Genomic DNA, 10,000 nt, shown 5'->3' on the forward strand with positions numbered 1-10,000 from the left:
ATCAACTTCTCTGCCAAAAAACATATTTGACTACAACACAAGAAAACAGTGATGATTTAATGATGGACTAATTAAATTTTACCAGTCCTTGGTGAATGAATACAGTTTCATTTTGATGAGAGTTGTCTGTTTATCATGTTAATCTGGATCTACAGGTTGACTTGGACATCTATGGTATAGACTGGGAGGGGCCATCACCATCTGAAGAGTGGGATGGTCCAATCAACTGCGAAAATCAGCCAGTCAGCGTTCCACAAATGACCGTCCCTTTGACATCAACAGACTATGCTGAACTAATACAAACAATAAATCCCTGCTAGGATTCCGAATTTCAAGGGGTTAATGTCTATCTGTTAACACTTGCATTTGTTGAGCAACGAGTGAACACAAGGTTGTAAAAAGTGTACAGTACTACTTTTGACCTTAAAGTTACACTGTCAGTGCAAGAAATATCAAACATTACTGTACCTAAAATCCAATGAAGTTCTGTACCCACAACTTAGTTGCCAACATGAAACATAAGAACTGATTATGACAAAGTTAAATGTCACCAGTACATACATGTACAACTCAACATTTCAAGTTCTTAGGAAGTATTTGTGTACTTTTAAAGAGATGTGTATCCTCGAGAACCATACTTTAAGGCTTTAACCAGTATTAAATGCCTTGAATGCTGCATATTCTGTTTGTCATGGAGACAAAGACAGCCTGTGAAAACAGGATTTGCTCTCTGGTAGGCTTGATGGTAATTTTTCAGTGTCAACATGAACATACAGATTTTGCCCTGCTGGTGGCAAAACATCCCATCCTGTCCAGAATGCTAACAAATCTTTGACACCTGCACCAGCTGCCAAAAAAAACAAAACAAAAAAAAACAGAACAGCAAAAGGGTTGATATCACGACCAGTTAAATTACATGTACAAAAGCGTATGTAACACTGAAGGGTATGACAAAAACCCTCATGAACAAAGAGCTTTTAACTTTTAAATTTACTCATTTTCCATACAGAAGCAATTTCCTTTTGTCATTACTGAGCTCCTGAAGTCCGTGTTCTACCCACAGCACATTGTGTGGTCAGTTGTGGGAGGCCTGAAATTATTCCTTAGAGAAGAAAACTATGTAGGTATACAAATAATCCGCTCACTTACATGTGCATCTGCCAGACATCCCCAGTGGGTGCATTTAATATATGATAGGAATCGCATTTGATGACCAAATATTTTAACAACTGATTTAAAGCAAGTACTAATATGTGATGTAATACTGTGGTTGTTATATGGTCAGTGGTAAAATTCAACTGCAATTTTCACTGACACATGAACTACCAATCACTGTCATTCTCTTGAGATACATCATCCACAAACTGTCACAAGAAACCCTTAAGAGATGCACCCTGGGGTTGGGATGGATTCTCAAGCACAATCTTTTCCTTGACATCTTCTGGATTAACCACTGACTCTGCCTCCCGAGGAAACACAATTTTGGCCATCTCTTGATGAACTTTTAAATAGTTAACAAGAGAGAGTTCATTTATCCCTGTAACTAAGACATTGAGCTCATTTCGACGCTTCTCAATAGCATTGTACACCAAAATGTGCTGAAGAGCTACACGTATATGCCTTTGTTCACCAGAAAGGGGGACTTGCAGGATTCCTGCCTCATCACGATAAGATCGCAGGAACTCCAAAAGGAATCACACATTCACAATTCAGTTCAGAATTTTACATGTAGTAGAATAAAGCCTATTTTTTTGCTCTTTTGTAAAATGCAAAATTGTTCAACAAGACACTTCAGAATTTGAATAAGGCTGCCAAAATAGAGAGTACAGGTACATTAGTGGCTAGTCATCATAGTGATATAATCATAAGGAGACCCTTTTAACCGAAAGTCTTCACCATTCCCATAAGAAGGCTGAAGAATTCTTGACTGGTCCATCGCCAACTCCTCTCTCATTTTAAAAGTTAACTCTTACATTACAGCAAAGGCTTGAGTTTGGCTTTTTACTGGGTTGCCGTATGGCAATCCCAGTCTAAAAATGGATGGCATTTCTTCGGTGTTATTTTTTTTTTCTTCCATGTCGGTAAAAGTCTTGCCTGTCTTGCCCCTGGTAAGTGGTATCTTTGTGCATAGAGCCTTCTGTGCGTATTTTCTTAGGATCGACAGGGTAGTGGAACTGTAGATTTCTCTGGTGGACACAGTAGAATCATTAACTTAGCCTGCAATGGCGTCGAAAGTCATGTAACGCGAATGGCGTTTTACTGGATCCTTAAACAAAATATACCCTTTTGGAGCTCAATAATGGAAAGTCAGTTTGATAAACTACGCAGGCGGTGAAAACCAACACCTGGAATCTCAAAAGTGACGAGTAATGGACTTCGACAACAATCTGTGGCCCGTCAAGCAGAAATCAAAGTGAGCTGCATTTCTAAAATAATATTTACCAAGTGTGCTGTTATGTAGAACACTGAAACCAAATGAAAAATTCTCTGGTAACTTATGGGTTCAACAAAGACAGAGAACGAATCGAACACCTTAAGTGGATCTGTGATCAACTCTGCACAGTCTTCAGGTAAAAAAAATGGAAATGTGACAGCCAAGAATTATTTGAAAGAAAGCTTGTCTATTTTGTGCTTCATTATTCAAGGAAAAGGAAATCATTATTCCAAGGAAAATCATCTTCATGGAAACGGTTTGATCCTGAAATTTTAGTTTGTTGTAATATTGCGCATATTTGACATGATTGAGTTTTTTCTCTTCACGCACGCAATAATAGCAAATATGTTGTTTGTTTCAAAAAATTGTTCGCTGGAAAAGGTGGCCTTTATGAATTCATCATGTTTTATGATATGTGTGCTGGATAGTTTTTATGGCAATAGTAAAGCATTTTCTTGTTATTCAAGGAAAATGTTCTTCAGGAAAGGGTTTGAACCTGAAGTACATGGTAATTTGACACGATTGAGTTTCTTGTCTTCACGCACGCAATGAAATAGGAAGAGGTTTTCGCCTCTAAGAGCAAATATGTTGCTTGTTTCAAAAAAATTGTTCACTGGAAAAGGTGGCCTTTATGAATTCATCATGTTTTATGATATGCAAGCTTAACTGGATAGTTTTTATGGCAATAGTAAAGCATTTTCGTGTCAAAATGAGGTTAGCGTTTTGTATTTTGCTAACTTAATTAAATATAAATATACATTCTGCCTCGTGAGTTTGTTATTCTCGTTAACCAGCAATGGAAAGTCATTGCAACGCGACTGGCGTTTTAGTGCATCTTATGTTGTTTGTTTGAATAAAATGTTTCGCTGGAAAAGGATTCTGTGATATTTTCTGCCTTTGTGAATTATAATATCATGTTGTGTATTGAATTTTTCGAGCTTAAAGTTGAAACGTGATACGGGAGGATATTTTTAGTATAACTCTGTAAGCAGGAAAAGTTTCATGAAAATAAACAGGTCTGTTGGAAGCGTGCTTGAGTTTCAACAAAATGAGCCCGAGCCCCAAAATCAGCAAAGAATTGTGACGCTGGTGAATAATAAAGTAGCTGCTATTTCCAAAATGATGGAATTACCTGGTGATAAATAACCTCGTCTTGTAGAGTAAATTTTTGACTTTGCAGAAACAATGGTGGGCGATTGTGATCTTTGTTTTGAATTCGCTCATTTATTGTCAAACTTTATAACACTTGACAGAAAAAGAAACTTACGGAAACCCGGTATCTTGCCATCATTTGACACAGATGCTTCACTGTTTGGCAAGTAAACATGCCACGGTAAATTACTAGTAACACGGCGCCCACTGAATTCCTGCGATGTCACTTTTGATTTTGCGATTTATTTGTGCACCCAAAACGTACTAACAATAACAAAATTGAACGTAGCAAAAATCTGGTCGTAACTGTTTATATTCTATATTCACGGTTCAAAATTAATGTTGTTTTCATGTCGTAAATATGTTATTCTCGAGCGACCGTCCTGGAAACTTTCTTCTGCTCTTTCTAAGAACTGTGCATCAATATTTATTTACTTTTGCTTCAATATTTGTTTTTGCATAAAGCAAGCTAACAAAATCTGCACCTTGCTAAGTTCGCATTTGTTAGCGTTAATTGTATTTTCGGTCCAATGCTTCTGTTTTACGAAGGCGTATATGTTTTTGGTCACCCATCCAGACACTAATCCCACCGGTGAGGGATTAACTTTAGTATTACAAAGCTGTCAGATGCTCAGAGGGCACGCTTAAACTTATGGTGAAAAGAAGTTTATCAACTTGTCAGCCCAGAAGGCAATGTTTCTCACTTCCCATTTATTTTCTTCAATCTTTCTGGGTTCAGTACTTTGCTAGTAACCACATGTCTTCTCAGGCTATTTACCCAAGGCTTCTACCATGGCACTAGAATGATAGACAATACCAAAACAATATCGTGCACCGTCAGAGCTACATATTACGCAAGGACAGATTTTTTTCGTCGTACGAACGTGTGAGAACCTGTGAGCCAAAGGGCCTCTGCTGGTATGACTTCTGGGTGACCCCTTAAATGGTCTTAATGACCCCCCAACTTGAAAAAATTTTCTGGAACGGTGCATGTACCACAGGCAACCCAGTGTACCCTCACGGAGGGTCTAGTTGTAAATGGTTAAGACGTCACCTATAAACTCATCCGGCAGCCTGTTAATTAATGTATATGCTCAGAGGAGGCTCGTCAGATTTTAGAATCTGCCTCCAGTACCTCATTGAAGAGTCAACACCATTGCTTTCTACACAGAAGGGAGACTGTAGAAGATCCGCATCGTCTTCCAAATCATGTATTGTACCTAAAATGACCAGAAATCTGGTTGCTACGGGATACAGGTGTGGTAAAATACACTTTGCTTTAAAAATATACAGCTCTATAATACATGACCAAAGCTACTGGATTCCAGTTGGGATCACTAGCTAAATGATACCAATGATGCATCCCCATATAGTGGTAGCTGATAAAAGTTAATTACAATAACTGGCACAAACTGGTTACAAAACATAAATAAGTAACGAAATGAAGTAAAGCAGTGAGTATCACTTTTATGGTTGACATGCAAGCCTGAGTTTTGTAGGTTTTGCTTTTTTGAGTGAACAGTGTGCACCACTGTCAAGCTTACCTACCCTTACAAGGAGCAAGTGTGAGTTATTGAGACAAATGTAGTGATTACATCATTGTACACGTGAACAAGCTACTTGAATGTAACATGATATAGAATGAAATTACAGTGAGTTACACCCAACACTTAATGTGTGTCTTCCTTAGTTTGTCTTGACCTGCACTGTAACCGTTACACCCCTACAACAAAATGTAAAGAAAACTGAAAAAGATTACTTGTGTTTGTACTACTCACAAGCCCATTTGACAAGTCACGAGGCTGAGCAAGGCCTGTGTTTCCTCAACTTTGAACTAACACCTCTCTGATTGATTCTTCAATCTCTTCTGGAAAAAGTGCATTCAATTCTGTCAGTGACTCACTGTCCTAAAGGCAAGCAAAGCAAAGATTTACGTTTTAAAAGCCTAAGTGAGCAAAGTGATAATAATAATAAATTATTTAGTATTCATGTCATCTGCCATGATTCATAAATATATTGTCTTGTTTACATGTGTCATAATTAGTACAAAGTATAACAAAGGACAAACTTAAAGACCTGCTTGGGGGACTGATTAGATGCACAAGGATGCTGGAGCAAATGAATATCACTATCACAGGTAATAACAGGCTGTTCTTCAGCAATGGAACAATTCATCTGATGGAGTCTAACTTGTGTAATGCCGACTTCTTCTCCACACTTTATACATGTACAGTTCACTATGATAGGAGCATCATTGGTACTCACCCCATTCTTCAAAGACAAATAAGAAGACAGTCTTCTATTTTAGACAAAAAATTTCTAGATGACAGGATTGTAGTGATTATATCATCGTACATGTGAACAAGCTACTTGGGGTGGGGTGAAGCCTTCATTTACAGTGACATAGGTAGAACTCTGAGAGTACATTGCCATTTTTTTAGAAATAAAAATCACTGTGTACTGTACACAGTCACTCACATACGTGACACCTTTACGCCTGTATACCACAACCAACAAAATGTTTCATTATTTCTTTTCTTATTTAAACAATATTTTATTCAGAACATTTGCTCTTGGTGCACAAAGTGCTCATCTAGCTCTTTGCACTGTCGTTAATTAAATTTTTGATCGTCAAGGTCGAAAGAAGAAACACAAACAAAAAACAAAAACACCTACAAAAAACCAATTGATTGAGAGATAACGACTGAAGAGAATGAAACAAGTTTACATTGATCTGAAAGTCAATACCAGAAACTCTATTTAGTCAAACTAAACTAAGGAAACAATGGGGCATGATTTTCACACATCTCCATACACTTTGTGACTGAGACTGTATTCGGTTTTGGAAAAGGGTTAGTATGACAGAGAAGTAAGCTTACGTAAGACTTAAGTTTGTCTTATATTACTGTATGAGGCTGTGCGAAAATCTTTCTAAAATTTCATTTCAAGCTGGTTAAAACACTCTGCATAAACAAGACATATCATTGATTGAAATGCACCTGACCAATGAACTTGCCGTGGCTGTCTCTAAATCCATCTCAACTACCAAATCACTCTGCAAAGAGCGGACATACGCAAGTGCTTGTGCCAATCCAGCCATAGGAGGTGTCACGACAACGAGATCACTTCTTGCACCAGAACGCAAGATTTCAAACCCACCGCCCTCCACAAGCTTTGGGTAGGTAGATTCCAGTTTATGTTTGACTTCGGCTGCTCCATCTTTACCGCCAAAGACAATCTTTTTTCGGCCTAAACGGTATTCTTGAAGTTGTAGCTTTCCGCCTTGCTTGGTACCCTTTCTTGTTGTTAGTTTGACAAACAAAAGAACTCATGGGTCCAAGTTTCTTTCACTTTATACGGCTGGAATCTTCTTCTGGTGCTACCTCTGGAGGATGCACAAGGGCCACTTCTGGCAGAAGAGGACGACGGAACATTTCCATTCGGACTGAAAAGGTTTCGGAGTTTTGTCACACGGCATTGTCATCATGACGTAAACTAACGCGAGGAGAAGTTTTTGGTGTGTTTGAGCTGGTAGTCAACATCGTGCTAGTGTTAGTAGGGTTGTTTAATCCAGACAAAATGTTTGTAGCGTGCCTTAGCAAGCTAATAGCCGTCGAAAATTTGACAGGACTTCCACCTTCTTCGCTTTCCGCCATGTTTACAAACAACCACAGAAGACGTTTTGGCGGGAAACCTGTTGCCTCGTTTTCTTGTCTAGTCGCCAGTCCGCACGTACGATACTCGTTGGCATCATGAAATTTGCTGCAGCATGAAATTTGCCGCAGCATAAAATTTGATGGAGCATAAAATTTGATGCAGCATGAAATTTAGAAAACCTCACATTGGCTGTTGTTTCCTAGCTGACTTGCATCAACAAAATTCATTTTCAACACAAAGTTACTCAATCATAAAATTTGGTGCAGCATAAAATTTGCTGCAGCATGACAAGTTTGTTATGAAAGTGAATTGATTTTGCCAGAAAATTTGAAGAGGACAGGAAATCGGAAACCTGCTCAGTACAATTCAAACAACAAATTAAGACTTGAATTTTGCGGGAATAACCCTTCATACGTGTCCTACATAAGACGCGAACATCTCGTATAAATGGTTCGCGTCTTATTTGGTATTTATCATTGTACCGGTAAATCTAGCACGCCCTCGAAGAATAACTGTTAATTCACCGTTACCGCCTTTGTACTTTTCATCTAAAAGGTTGCGAAGTGAAAACCCTTTTAATTCAATTGAATTAAAACAAAAAATAACTTACTCCGGCGCTTGTCACGCAGTTATCAAGTTGTTCCGCGATTGCCAGCTCCCAGTGAAGGATGAGGAACTCTTTGTCCTCCACCAAAGTCCAAGTGTTTCTCTGTTTTGTTGTAGTTTTTGAGCCTAACTTGAAAGCCATTTTGTTAGCCTGGGTTGACTTGGTAACTGTTAATTCTTATATCAGACTTATATCAGCGTCTTATATCAGACGCTGCATGAGATGCATCTCATTTTCTCCCGTATATTAATGGCCCTTAACTGTGTGACACATCCTTCCCTCCAAACCACTATATTTATTCAAATTATCAGTAACAATTCCCAACAGGAGCTCCTGTTCCCAGCAACAATCATGACACTAGTGCACTATGATTTACTGTTTATTTACAGTGTTTGTATGATACATTCATTCAGGGCTTCTGATAGGATGCGAAAAAAAGTTAAAGATTATGTGGAAATTTTTGGCCATATTATGCGCAAACATGAGTTGATTATGCGGAAATTACACCGGATTATGCGGAAATTTAAACAATTTATAGAACTAATAATTAGGTCCGTCCAATGTATTTACATGCTTATGGCAAATCAGGACTCTAAATTGCGACCAATACAGGCGCATTTACGACTGAATTTTTTCCCTCTGTGATTAAGATATCTGGACGAGTCGCCAATTTGCGAGCAGCTTTCCCCGTTAATCACTCACTGAAAAACTATGCCCCCATGAACCCTTTGACATCCAAACCGGCCTAAACTGGCCAGACTTAGTATTTACTTTGTCTAATGCCAGACGATTTTACTTGTCAATGGGGAACCCCTGGGAGTCAATGGGTTAAAATAAAAGGGTTACTGAGCAATCGGCATTTTGCCGAAACTTTTGCTAAAATAAATAAAGCGATAAAAAATATATTTTGTTTCTCGTCATGAATTTCGTTTCAATTTGGAGATACATGTATGGAGCAAAATTGTGATGTGGTTGAACCATCATTGATCCATTCCCTCGATTATTCACCATTTTCAGGGGTTTTTTACACATAGGTATTGCAGGCTCGTATTTTGTTTTGCACAACTTCAACGATTGTGCCTACTGTTACAAATGATGCAATTTAATTTGCTACTATAACTTGCGGCTATATTTTCATACCTTGTTGCATCTTTTTTAAAAATTTCAAGCCTAGAGTTATATCTTATGAAAACGGTTTAACTAGAGTCCAGGCTCATTGCCGAAAAATGTGTGGAAACTGCTTACGAACTTTCATCTCTCGAACGAAATGGCGTGTTTTCTAAAATGTTCAGGAAAATAAGCATTCCAAAACAGTCAATGTCTTTGGCTTTTGTGTTTGTGAGGATGGTAAGCAACTGCTTTATCACTAATATCAGGAATTTCTTCAGTTATGTGGAGGATGCGGATTTTGGGGAATTATGCAGATCTGCATCGCCGCATCCTGTCAGATGCCATGAATTTCATTAAGTGAAGGCAAATGAATAGAAAAGAAAAAAAAACTTGGTGAGCTCAATATTATGGCTAATGTACCAAAAAAAAGAATGAAGTCGGTTCAGGATTAATTGATTTACGAGACAAACCAGATGTCTCGTAAATCAATTAATCCTGAACCGACTCCATTTTTTTTTTGTACATTAGCCATAATATTGAGCTCATTTCAGTTTTTACCCTTCGGTGTTCTTTGAAATTGGCACATCGCACACAATGCTTCCCATTTTCCCGCCAAACCAAACATAAACTTAAAGTCCAATCAACCAAAACTAAGCTTACAATTGTAACCACATGAAGTAAATATGATCTTCAATTTCAGTTATTATTAATTTTCTTACAGGTACTCCATGTTGCTACAGTTATTCAAATTAATTAAATATTCTTTCATATTGTATATGAAAGAATATAGCACACCCATGCATCCTATTTTAACAATAGCAATGTCAACTTCTATCAAATACTTGCGTATAATGCACTCAAACCTATTTCTTTAATTTTGAATGAGCACTTGTTCCATTTGAGTAGCGTTCATTTTACCATTTTCCTGTCACAAACATATGGTTGTTCAGCAAACATAATTTCATTTACCGGTAAACCTATTTATGTACTTTATTTCAAACACACAAGGTCATTTTAACACTCTCACATGGCCTTTGAAG

The 10,000-nt window shown here is 37.8% G+C and overlaps 1 long non-coding RNA gene and 1 pseudogene across 1 annotated transcript in view; both read right to left on the bottom strand.

Moving 5' to 3' along the window:
• LOC138051664 (uncharacterized) overlaps nt 1-10,000 on the bottom strand; it is a 69,177-nt pseudogene that overhangs the window by 19,550 nt on the left and 39,627 nt on the right.
• LOC138051669 (uncharacterized) overlaps nt 633-10,000 on the bottom strand; it is an 11,098-nt gene continuing 1,730 nt past the window's right edge. Inside the window, exons 2-4 of the long non-coding RNA XR_011132874.1 lie at nt 5,365-5,493; nt 4,722-4,806; nt 633-847 (exon numbers count right to left, since the gene is read on the bottom strand). This is a non-coding gene — a long non-coding RNA (uncharacterized lncRNA). The remainder of the gene's footprint in view (nt 848-4,721; nt 4,807-5,364; nt 5,494-10,000) is intronic.

The sequence above is a fragment of the Montipora capricornis genome, chromosome 6 (genome assembly GCF_036669925.1).
Source record: "Montipora capricornis isolate CH-2021 chromosome 6, ASM3666992v2, whole genome shotgun sequence".
Classification (NCBI taxonomy): domain Eukaryota; kingdom Metazoa; phylum Cnidaria; class Anthozoa; order Scleractinia; family Acroporidae; genus Montipora; species Montipora capricornis.